The sequence below is a fragment of the Triticum aestivum genome, chromosome 7A, assembly GCF_018294505.1.
Source record: "Triticum aestivum cultivar Chinese Spring chromosome 7A, IWGSC CS RefSeq v2.1, whole genome shotgun sequence".
NCBI classification, from domain to species: Eukaryota; Viridiplantae; Streptophyta; class Magnoliopsida; order Poales; family Poaceae; genus Triticum; species Triticum aestivum.
The window spans coordinates 350,193,914-350,207,164 of record NC_057812.1 but is presented as its reverse complement, the minus strand read 5'-3'; positions in this window follow the sequence as shown (position 1 = coordinate 350,207,164).

The following is a 13,251-nucleotide window of genomic DNA, read 5'->3' as shown; positions in this document are numbered from 1 at the left end:
AGGAGCGCAGCCTGTGCGTCCGCGGGAATGTGACGAGCGTGAGACGACGAACCAGCGGGATTCAGCGATGGAGTGGCGGTGCGGCCGTCCTGTCGCACCGAGGGGTGCAGCGAGGATGCTTGCTACTCGTTCCCCGCCGGGCCAGTGGTGGCGTTGGCGGCAGGAAATGGAGAGCGACAGGGTAGCCCGCCGACTGGGGCCGTCTGAGCAACGCGGGTGGCGAGCGCAGCCCAGCGCTCGGCACGGGCGCGGCGTGCGTCCGCCATGGAGACGATGAAGCGACGTGACATGGAGCGACGGGAAGGAAGCTTCAGCGCACCCCTACCTGGTGCGCCAAATGTCGGATCATGGGTTCCGGCAAAACCCTTAAGGTTGGAACACTGGGTGCGCGCGAAGATCTCCCCCCTACCGATCCATGTCCTAACTTGGCTAAGATCTTACGAACTAACTCGACAAACTCGCAACACAAAGACACAAGATTTATACTGGTTCGGGCCATCGTTGTGGTGTAATACCCTACTCGGTGTGGTGGTGGTGGATTTCCTCTTGGGCTGAGGATGAACTGTACAAAGGGGAAGAACAGCCTCCTGAGGTTGAGGTGTCCTTGAGCTTGGTGAACTTGTGTGTGTGAGGATCTGGTCCAAGATCCGATCAGATCAACCTCTCCTCTCTATGGTGGTGGCTAGTCCTATTTATAGAGGCCCTGGTCCTCTCCCCAAATATTGAGCGGGAAGGGAGCCAACAACGACCAATTTTAAAGGGGACAGCTAGTACAGATTATCCTAGCAAAAACAGTCTTCGTCTGCCAAAGGCTCTGGTGGTGACGCCATCTTGGGCTCCACGGTGACCACCGTCTTGTCGTCCTTCTGGTCTTGGTCTGGTTGCACCAATATGGAAACCTTTGCTTGGTGCATCGGTACTCTGCACCTGTACTTGCCTCCTTAGCACCAAAGAGGAAACAAGGACGCTGCGCGCGCTGGCGCCCGCCTGGTCTCGATCGTCTTGGCTTATGTCACGAGAACCTCGCGAGGTTTGCCTGACCTTGAACTCTCCGCCCCTCACGAGCCAGCCTGGTGAGGCTGCTCCTGAGGAGGTCTTGTGTCGTCCGCCTCGCGAGGCTTGGCCCCTCGCGAGGTTCTTGATTCCTTGTTGACGAAAATGGGTTGTACAGGCCTGCTAGCAAAGCCATGCTGTGGGCCGCAGGCAGGAAAGTCTGGGGACCCCCGTTCCAAGAACGCCGACATGAGCTAGTCACTAGATGTGATGCCTGCCAGTTCCACTCCAAGAACATCCACCAACCTACTCAAGCTCTCTGGATGATCCCTTTATCATGGCCATTTTCGGTCTGGGGGCTCGACATCTTGGGCCCCCTCCCTCGTGCTACCGGGGGTTTTGAATTCTTGTACATTGCGATAGACAAGTTTACAAAGTGGCCGGAAGTGGAGCCGGTGAGGAAGGTGACCGCACAATGAACTATCAAGTTCTTGAAGGGATTGGTGTCCCATTTCGGAGTACCCGAGAGAGTCATCAGTGACAATGAAACCCAATTCACAAGCCACGCCTTCATGCAATTAGGTCAAGCCCTCGGAAACAAGGTCTCATTCGCCTCTGTTGCCCATTCCAGAAGCAACAGACAAGCTCAGACGGTGAACGCTGAAGTGCTGTGAGGACTCAAGACAAGAACATTTGATAGGCTGCAAAAGTGTAGCGGACAATGGATCGACGAGCTGTCGGTCGTTCTTTGGTCCCTCCGTATGACACCAAATCGAGCTACCGGCCAAACTCCTTTCTCCCAAGTCTAAGGGGCAGAAGCAGTGCTCCCCATGGAACTCATATATGAATCACCTCGGGTATTTTCCTACGATGAAGTAGCGCAAGATTAGGACCAACGTGACGACGTCGTGCTATTTGAGGAGAACCATCTCCAGGCTGCTGTATGTGCTGCACGATACCAGCAAGCCCTGCGTCGCTATCATAGCCGCAGGTTCCACGCCCGGAGCCTTGAGGAAGGTGACCTTCTCCTTAGGCATGTTCAGTCTGCCAAAGGTTCCAACAAGTTGACACCAAAGTGGGAAGGCCCTTACCGGGTAGTACGAGTCACCTGACCTAGTGCAGTCTGTCTGGAGACCGAAGATGGCATCAAAATGCAAAACTCATGGAATATTGAGAATCTTCGCAAGTCCTACCCGTAAGGAGTGGCTGCCGGGGCCTACCCCGACAGCCACCCTTTTGTACAAGCCTTGCTGATGTTGCATGTAACCCTGTGTACAAAGCCAGGCGCAAACCCTGAGCAGCAGATAAATAAATGAAGCGTTGGCGCTCTAAAAACAACATGCATGCATGATTAGATTAGATAAGCATAAGCATGCCATGATCATTTAGATAAGGTCATATCCTGCTATGTTTTCCTCCTACACTAACTACATGACTCTTGCCGCAGATCCGATCCTGGGAAGAAGATGCAAAAAGCAAGCTTACATATCGATCCTCTGTGAGCCAAACAGATAAGCTAAGTGATGCCCTGGTCACCGCCACCAGGACCAGCAGGGAATGGCAGCATGGACACCGGTAGGAAGGATGAAGTCAGAGTCCACGAGGAAGCCTGCCGGGGTCCAGCTAGAAGACTACTGGAGGAGGCGAAGAAACAACCGGCACCCAACACCCACTACAAAAAAAGACACTTCCGTGATGATACGTGTTTGTCACAGTAGGTCATGTTTTCTGTCATGCATGTACATCCATGACAAATTTATGACAAAATCAAGATAGTCATACATGTGTTGTCATAGAAGTGTTCCATGACATTACCAAAATTATCATCACAGAAGTGTCCACTTCCATGACGATAAATCGTGCGTCATGGAAGTGCTTTCGTCAAGGGTGACCTACACATGGCATCCACCATAACGGAACGTCGTTAAGCTATCGAGTCTGGTTTTGGATCTGATAACCCACTAACAGCCCGGACCAATGACGATTTTCCACGTGTAAAATTCTCATTGGCTAAAGGAAACACGTGTTGGCTCACCGTTGGACAGATGTCATCCATTCATTGGACAGGAGGCACCTATGATACGTCGACACGTGGCACGGTCCAACAAAGGCCCATTCCGGTGAAAAGGCCGACCCATTTGACTTGGTCAAAAGGTAATGGGCCGGCCCACGAAAAGCCTATTAACGGCATGTTCATATATAGCCCATATACGGCCCGCTAACTCACGGCCCTTTACGGCCTATCCGAATTAAGCCCAGTAGCTTCATTTGGGCCTTCCAATATGACTCCAGCCCATTGTAACTTCCGGCCCATCTATGGCCCATGATGTCTTTCGGCCCAAACGAGACCATTTGTAACTCTTGGCCAATTAACAACCCGTGGTGAATCTGTCCTGCAATGAACAGTGTACCCCTTTATACCCATTAACGGCCCATCATTCCATTGGGCCGTTTCCAACCGGTGTTACCTTTCAGCCTTCTCAGGGCCCATTTATTCTTGGGCTCACTTTCAGCATTCGGTTACTTACGGCCCGTCATTGGTCTTTTCTGCCTGTGGGCCAAATTCAGCCTGCGGTTACAATCGGCCCGTTTGTGGCCCGTTACTTCGTTGGGTCGTTTTCTTACCGTCATCAAATATGGCCGATTAACGACGGCCTGTTATTGTCGGCCCATGAACGAACAATTCCAAATCTTGCCCATTTATGGCCCACAATGCGCTCTGTTATTGGCCCATGTTTGACCTATCGATCATACGACACATAGAAGGCCCATTGATGCTACGGCCCGTAGAAGGCCCATTGATGCTACGGCCTGTAGAAGGCCCATTAGTGCTATGACCCGTAGAAGGCCCGTTCTTTCTACGGCCCTAAGAAGGCTCATTATTTCTATGGCCCGTAGGAGGCCCATTGTAACTATAGTAAATATGTAGCCCATGGTTATTGTGGCCTAGTTTAAAAAAATAGGTTATTGCGGCCACTAGCAAACCGCGAAAAAAGAACGGCACTGACTACAAGCAAACAAATAAGCAAGACAACAAGGAAATAAATAGGCAAGCAACTTACACTAGGCTATCACGGCTATTACACATATTACATCCACTGGGCATCAAAGTTCGCCACCAGTGAAAATATAGGGAACAAAGTAGCATATCATATACACTGGTTGTCAAAGTTGGCGACCAGTGCAAATAAACACCGTAGCAAAACAAGTCCAAAACGGAAACCATCAGAAGAGCTCAAGAAATAATATCTTGGGTACCCATAATGCTGGCAAGATGCTTAGCAAGCTTATTAACTTTCTCTTGTTTGCCTCTTAAATCCTCCAACACTTGTTGTTGCACCAGAAAGTATGCATCTAGATTCTGCAGGGACTTCCTCAGTCCTTCGGCTTACTATCGCATAACATCTGATCAATGTCTTTCAACTTGAAGTTGAGACTCAAGAAGCCAAAATGATTCAGGCAGCGAGTTCGAAGAGCTAGAGCCAGCAGTAGTAGCTAGTAACTCAAACACTACATCAAGATAGGACTTTGGGGTCATCTCAGTGTCTTCAATATAGTTTTTATCAGCTTTCTTGGAGACCAACAGGGATGTCTCACTATCTTGAACCATATCTGCATTACTTCCTTTACCATTGCATAACGGGGTACTCTTCTCCAATATTTTATCCGTGTTCTGAAAGATAAACAAACAAACACATCACAAGTTTACAATGTAGCATGTGAAACTCATTTTGGTAAACCAGTTCAGTAGTAAGGTGGACATGATAACATCATGAAACAAACATATATCTATGTAGTATGGTCACTGTATGGTCTATATCATTCTAGTTTAGTTGCAAAATCAAGATAGATACAGTTTGAATCATATCTATTTAAGACAAAGCAGCATAGACAGAATATAACTGTGGGAAACTACACAGCAATAATAACATTGTAATGTGCATGGCATGAGAACATAACTGTTTATTCAATTGAAACTGAAATCAACATAGAGCAAGTTACAACAGCAAAAACGTTAAAGAAACAGGTTTAAAACATACCTGTTGCGCCATTGGAGTTTCAATTGCATCCTTCAATTTGATATTAGTTGGTATGAGTAAATAAAGTGACGCAAGAGCAAAGTAGTATGAACCATAGCTACGGAACCTGACCTGAGAACAATTCTTCTTCTGCTTTAAGCGTTGACTTGGGGATCGGAGTGGTGGTCCTCGTGCTTTGGGCACTGCAGTTGCCTTACTAACTGCTTGTGTTTGGGTGCTCTATGGTGGAGACGGTGCTGTGTCAACTGGAACTGGGTTACTATCTGTTGGGGTTGGGGTTAGAAGGGGTGTAGCTGGTTCTCTGTCCAACTGGGTAGGGGTACAATCTGTGTGAGTCTGAGTTATGTGTGGTGGGGTTGGTTCTTGGGCAAGTACAACCGTGGTTATATCTCCATCGACAGGTAGCACAATCTTTTCTGAAGACCGTGTTTTTACTCCCACAGATACTTCCATCACCCCTCCAATTGAAATGGCTGATAAACAAGTAAAGTAATTGAATGTTTGTACATTGTAAGATAGACATGTGCAATGGATAGTAGGGAAGAAAACAGGGCATGGAATAATTCACATTTATGTTGTGTAACAAAACAGAATAGCAGGACATAATTTCACATATATGATGGCTAATTAAACTGGATAGCATGACACAATTGCAAATGTATGATGGCTAACTAAACAGGATAGAATGACACAATTCAAAATATGATGACTATGTGAACAGGATGAGATGATATAACTATATTATGTCTTTAAAAAATGGGTTGGCATGCCATAATTCAGATACATGCTGTCTATGCAAACATCTTGGCATGATATAATTCAAATATATGATTTATATACTAAGGAAGTGAGCAGAGGGCAATCGCATATATGATGTGTCAACTAAGGAGATGGCATTCAATATTGTGCATATGATGTAAAAACTAAGCATTGCAATACAACATATGCATGATATGAGTAATATAACCCTGCCAAGTTTGAGCATACACCTCAGGGGGATAATAGGACTAGTCATCTGCCTCTGAATCCTCCCCTGAAGAGCTATCTGTAACCAGCAAGATATCTGCTTCAGCAGGTAGCATTGTATGCTCTGAAGAGCTTGTTTTCACTCTGGATTTCTCCATCACCAATTCAAATGGCTGATACACACGAAGAGCAGTTGAATATACAAACATTGTCGACAAATGCAACGAGAAATATAAAAAAAAGACGGCATGATATAATTCACATATATGAAGCTTGGCTAAACAGCATGGCATTGCATATTTCACATATATAATGCCTTGCAACAAGATAGCATTGCATAATTCACATATATAATGTCTTGCAACAAGATGGCATCGCATTATTCAGATATATGGTAATTAGACAATAAACAGGTGGCATTCACACAAGGCATGTCTAAACCAGGCAAATGACATAGCAATGCAAGATACCATACGCACGAGATGAGCAACATAGCCCTGCCAAGTTACAGCATGCACCTCAGGGGGGAATAGGACTGGTCATCTGTCTCTGAATCCTCCTCTGAGGAGCTATCCGTAACCAGCAAGACTTGCGTTTCGTCAGATAGCATTGTATGCTCTGAAGACCTTGTTTCCACTTTAGATTTTTCCATGACCGTGTCGAATGGCTGATGCACAGGAAGAGTAATTGAATATACTAAAATTATTGACAAATTTAACATGTAATAAAAATGATGGCATGATATAATTCACATATAAGATGACTGGCTAACCAGGGTGGCATTGCAAAATTCACATATATGATGCCTGGCTAAACAAGATGGCATTGCATCATTCACATATACGATAAAGAAACTAAATAGATGGCATTGACACAAAGCATGTCTAAACTAAGCAGATGACATATTTGATGTATCCAGTAAGCAATGCAAGGCACCATATGCATGATATTATCAACATCAGCATGCCAAGTTAGAGCGAAGACCTCTGGGGGTAAATAGGAGTGGTCTTCTCCTTCTGAACCCCCCTCAAAACAGTTATCTTCCTCTTGATTACGATCCGAAATGGGTGGAGGGGGGCTACCTTTGCGCCCACCATGGAGCGATGTCTGCATGAAATTTTATTGCCACGCAAGGCTCGTCTCTTTTGCTCTACATGTTCTGTTCCATTGTGTACAATAACTGACATGCATATGAATAAAACATAGTGACATTATGTAAGGAGTGCATGCACAAATCCAGAATGATTGTAGCAAACTGTGGATAGACCCAAAACCGATGATAGCAGGCAGATAATAGCTTTAGTTAAAAAATATAGATAATGGCTCCTGTAATGTTTGTTTGCACCCAACATCAAACTCATAGTAGACACCCGAGATTAACTAGATAGTAGACAGATAGTACTCATTGCTGCCCCAATATGTACCCCACAACCATTTAAAAACTCAAGTTTCAGCATTAGTTTGGACCTGACTCAGAGTCTAATAGGTGAACACGACGATAAAGTAGCATGTCATCATATTAAGCGATGCATAATGTAAGCAGACACGGAAGAGATAGACAGGAATAGGATAGGAATGCACGTGCAAAACAGAGAATTGAAAAACACAGGATTTATGCCAATCTGGTTGTTTGATTCACAAGAATTGGAAGATCACAGGATGCAAAGAAGCAAGGTGAGATTAAGTCAAACCACAAGAAAATGTAAGGTTATAATGCTATTATGCTACTATCTCTTAGTCTTGTGCTTCATGAATAGGAATTTGAAAAGGAGGACAAGTGGAATTAAAATTCCTACGGTTTTTCTTTCAAGGAGACACCAAAGGAACACATCCTACAGTTTTCCTTCGCTCCATTCCTTTGAACCAAATGCATGAATTGTAGTACCATAGGAAACTTTCCAATTCCTATGTTTTTCTTCACCTTTCCTTTCAAGCACTGGCGATTCTAGTAGGCAGGCTTCAGCAAGGAAAAGCCTACACTCAAAAAATGTGTTTGTGCTACTACTATTACTTTGGACCCAGGCCACTACCCTACTAGCTCAACTCCCAGGCCCATCGACAAATGCACAGCTCAAATGCGCAGAGATTAATAATGATGGCTTTCAAGAGAGTCCATCACGGATAGCTAAGTTGCCTGGTACCTTACTGCTTGTCATATAGTAGGAGAAACTAATTGTATTTCACGTTACTGCGCATACTCCGTGGACAATATATATAACATGTAGAGTAAAAAAGAGATGCAACAAGTGTACAACCTCTTTGGCGAAGCCATGTCGATCTCATCGTGATTGGGTTGGTCGGTGAGGATGATCCAGATAACTTGGTTGTCGGAGGAGGGGAAGAAGATCTTAGGCGTCTGGAGATGGAGCCCGGGGTACTGCTCCGCTTTGATGGAGGGTTTCGCTGTTGTCGCAGCTCCGGTGAGTTATACGATGCCGAGGCTGAAGCAGGACAAGAGAGACAATGTTAACCTGAGTGGAATTCTAATAGCATCTCCAATAGATGACGTAAAATACATAACCACAAAGTGCTAGATGTAAAATGCATCAGCCGCTCATCTCTGAACTTAACTGTCAAAACTGAATTTAACTGTCGAAACTGAATTTTGCTGTCGAAACTGAATTTTACTGTCGAAACCAAATTTTATTGTCGAAACTAAACGCACTAGCTAGTAGCAGAAAAGCAGTTGCAGCAGTAGCGCGTGCGAGAGTCGGTCGACTGAATTTTTCATCTCTGGTCAATCGATTTTCCAGCCGTTGGATACGAAATCAAGGGCCTGCAGTTCAACGTTAACCTCCACCCCCTGAGCCGCTAGCCACCACTGACCAAACCGCCGCCCTCCGCCGCTCGTGGCCGACGGTGCGCCGCCCTGCCCACCCCGAAACCACTCCCCATCACCGGTCCGCCGCCGCCCCGTCCATCCCTCTAGGCCCCCCGTGCCGAGCTTTTTCTCCAGCGTTCCCCACGCCACCGCCCCACCCTGAACCCTAAGATAGATATTGGGTACCTCTCCGGTGAGCCCCCCACCCCGCTGTGGCTGGTTCTTCCTTAACTCCGACGAGCCCCCACCCCCTGAAAATCGAGTGACCCAAAAGTCGATTCAGTCGACTGAACTATAGCTAAATCGGAGCAGCATCACAAGCAAGAGCAAGAGCGAGAGCAGCAGCGTGAGCAAGAGAAAGAGCAATAACAAGAGCAGACCAAGCAGGGGACCGAGAGCAAGAGCAGAGCAGCAGCGCGAGCGAGAGCTAAAGCAGCAGCAGCTCCTACTGATGTGGATGTCGTCGTCGAGGGAGCGACGCTGTGGAGGAAGTGGCCGGCGTCGCCACCGTGGATGGAGCCGCGCTGTGTCGGCTCGGGACCAAGCGCCGACAGCACCGTGAGATCGAATCAAGAAGAAAATGCGGCGATTAGTGTACAACCTCTTTGGTGGCACCGATTAGGCCTCAGTTTCATTCGAGGAAACATTGATGATGATGCTCTTCCGGTGGTGCAGGTGAAGACGGCGGTGTGGGAATGGAGGTGGCGTGAAAGACGAGGGGAACATCGGGGCATCTCCTTGGAGGTGGAGGATGGGGTGGCTGAACCGGCTAGACAATGAGCTCGACGACGGATCCTCATCCGGTACGGTGGATGAGGGACGTCGAGGTGTTGCTGTGGACGACGTCGCCAGGGAAGAGGCTCCAGCTGGGTCGCGGACTAATAGAGGCGAAGATGTCCCGATGTTTCAATGAGATATATATCGTTTTCTGTGGAAGTCGACTTTGACGATCCGACTACGAACATGCGAAGACGTCGCACCTTAGCAATCGCTAAACAACCTTCCGAGGGTTATTAGCCACGCCGGAGCACGATCAGCCTGACCACGAGGGTCTATTTCCTGCGAGCAAACCAAGAACAAGCAAGAAACTGAGATTGCAATCTAGATATTGCGAATAAAAGAGGAAAGCTTTATTAATGAAGGTGGGGTTCTATGACGTCTTGGTCTGGTCGTTGGACACAAACGAAGTACGCGAAGTTGCAGCTATGGTGAACTTTTAATCTAAACAAAACCCAAAGTCTAAAGGACGCCCTAAGGGCTGTATATATGGAGGAAGAGAGGGGAATTTCGTGGCCCTTGGAGGAGGGGTCCGAAACCAACCCTAACTCTTGTTTCCCCACACATACAGACTCTAAAAACAGCCTATACTTAAGTATTTCTAAAATACATGGGTCTGGCCCAATAATAAGGTGATGCAGCACCTAGAACAGCATCTGGACGAAATTTATGAACTGTCATCTTGTATATTTCGTCCAAGGCTTCATGCACTCCTTATGGTGGCTTCAAAGTCCTGAAATGATCACTTGTAACTCCGTTATTGATCCCCTTGCGCATGCCATCATCTCCATGCTTGAACTTGCTCCAAGGTTCATCTTTCTTGTGATAGAGGCGAGGGTCCCGATCTTTTAATGAGATGATAACTATCGATTTGGTGGACTCGACTTTGACGATCCGACTACAAACATGCACGATGTTGCGCCTTAGCAATCGCTAAACCAATCTCCCGAGGGTACTGACGATGCTGGAAGCACGATCTGCCTGACCACGAAGGTATATTCCTGCAAGCAATCGAAAAACAAGTAAGAATATGATATTGCAATCTGAATATTGCGAATATAGATGAAGTATTGATAAAGGCGGGGATCCGAAAAGCGGTCTTGGTCTGGTCGTTGGACACAAACGAAGCACACGAAGTTGCAATGGCTAACTTTTAACTAAACAAATCCCAAGGAAAAAGCTACTAGATGGACCTACTTATATAGGAGCAAGGGTTGGCGGCCAAGGAGGTGGAAGGACGTCCCAAGGCAGCCTAAAACTAACCCTAGGTCGTACAAGGCTCATGGGCCCAAGTGGAGGTGGTGCAACACCTTTGGACTTGTTGTCTGACTCGGATTCTACTGCAGCGTTAGATTGTTTCATCGATATCTCAATGCTCCGGACGAATTTGAAGGTGATTCCAATTTGGTTGGAAAGAGCACGAAATCTACTTTCCAACAAAAAATCACCCAATTCGGAGTCCGTATGAAAAAGTTGTTGACGTTTTGAGTCAGGTATGTCTGTGCAGTCCGAATCTGAATCCAGAACGTGAGAGACTTGGACTCTATCTTCTCTTGGCTCAAAAGTGACATGAGAGGACTTATTGAACAGCACATAAACTTCCCTTTTCCCTTATGTTCATATGTGGATTGTACAAATGTCCCATACACCTGCAATTAGACAAAACACAAAAGTGTGTGAAATATTTTTGTTCTGGATAACATAAATAGATTATTGAATAGTTTGCACTAGAAATCACCTCACAAATATGCATGTATGTAATATTTTTCATCGTATCCAAGGTAGTCATGTCCTGTAACATCCCAAATTTTCAATTTGGAATGTTATACATAGATCATCCATGCATATCATGTTTTATTGCATTCCAGTTCTGCAATCCTCGAAATCCTAAGCAACTCAAGGACCCACGGAGAGAGTTGGGGATTTTTCTGTTTTCATATTTGATTTTTATCAAATAATGAAATGAGGATTTGGATTTTAATAATTTTTCTCTCCGTAGTATTTCATATTAAGTCAAATGAGTAGAGATAATATGACTTCTCCGAAATAATTGAAATATTAACGGAAAAAATATTAAAATCATTTATTGGATTTTATTTGGTTTTATTCGGATTTTATTTTCATTAGAAAAATTGCACATTTTCAAAATTGCACTTTAGGGCCAAGAAAATGTTCACCTCGTCCTAAATATTTTATTTAGGCGGTGAAAATTTGTTTTGGCATTTTTAGATTTTTATTTATTTTTCTAGGATTTTTCTTCCGTCGGCGGAATTATTTAAAAAAAAGTTCCTGCGCCGACTGGGCCTAAGGCCCAGCCGTGCCAGGCCGCCGCCGCCTCCTGCGTGCGCGCGCGCGCCGCCGCCGCCCTCGACTCGGACAAGGAGTCCGAGCCGGACTCCTCTCCGCCGCGGCGCCTTGCCCCCTCCTCCAAGCCGCCCCGCCCCCCTCCTTTATATACCGCCGCCCCGCCGCCCCAACACCACCACCACCGCCGCCGCCTAGCCGCAGCCGCCGCCGCCTGCCGCGCCGCTTCGCCATCGCCTAGCCGCCGCCGCCGCCGCCGCCACCCTGCAAGTCGCCGCCCTGCCGCTGCCCCGCCTCGCCGGATCTCCCGCCGGAGGTAGCCGTCGCGCCCTGCTGCCGGCTTTCTTTCTAAAACCGTTCGGTTTTTTTTTGAAAACCCTAGATTCGTTTTTTCGGATCGCCGGTTTTTCTTGGTTCTTCTAGTTAGCGGACGTTCGTCCGAACGTTCGTTTTAACGAATGGTTCTTCGCCCATTGGATACAACTAACAAACGCTCGTTCGTTAGTCTGCTCGTCAGTGTTCTTTTATCAGATTTAATCCGTGATTTTCTCTGATCGCGATTTCTGATCCGATCTTAGTTTCTGTTTACCTTTTCGCTCGTTAGTCGGAATTAGGCGATTCAAGCGCCTGGAGTTTCGTCTTGAAACCCTCTTTCCGTTTAACCAACTCAAACAAGTTTTCTATACTTTAAAATTTGACCTTGTTTCAGATTAGTAAACAAAGCTTCTTTCTTTCGCTGTTTGAGTTTCGTTGCTCTGTTTGATTTGATTCTTTTTGTGAACCAGAGTTCTTAATTTGAACTTTCTGGTCAACCTCTTTTATTTGAGTTTTGCTTGTGCATTGTAGCTTGTTACTTATGTATGCTATTGTTTGCTTGCGATCGAACACCCGGAGTGCGAAGCGTGCTACTACGAGTCCCTAGGTTTCGCAGATCGTCAGCAAGGCAAGTAACACTTTGATCATATCCCATTATCAATCAGTTTTTATGCATTAGTTCCAATCCTCAAACATTGCATGATTAGGATGTCATTAACTTGCGGGTTGTGATGTAGTTGATGAGGTAGAACCTATTGCCCTGTTACATTCAAACCCTTGGGAGTTACTCTACGCGTTGCTTATATACTATGCTATGCTATGCTCGTAGACGTGGTTTGGGTTTGAGTGATATCCATGACAGATGTGAGATTGTTAAATTAATGGTTCAACTTAAGGTGGCAACTTAATCAAACAACTGGGTGGATTGAGGCACCTGGAGTACCCAGTGTTGCCTGTATTTTTTGGAAATCCCGGAGTACCCGTGTGATCTTCCTATGGACCGCCACCCAGGCTCAAAGGGAACTGAGATGATTC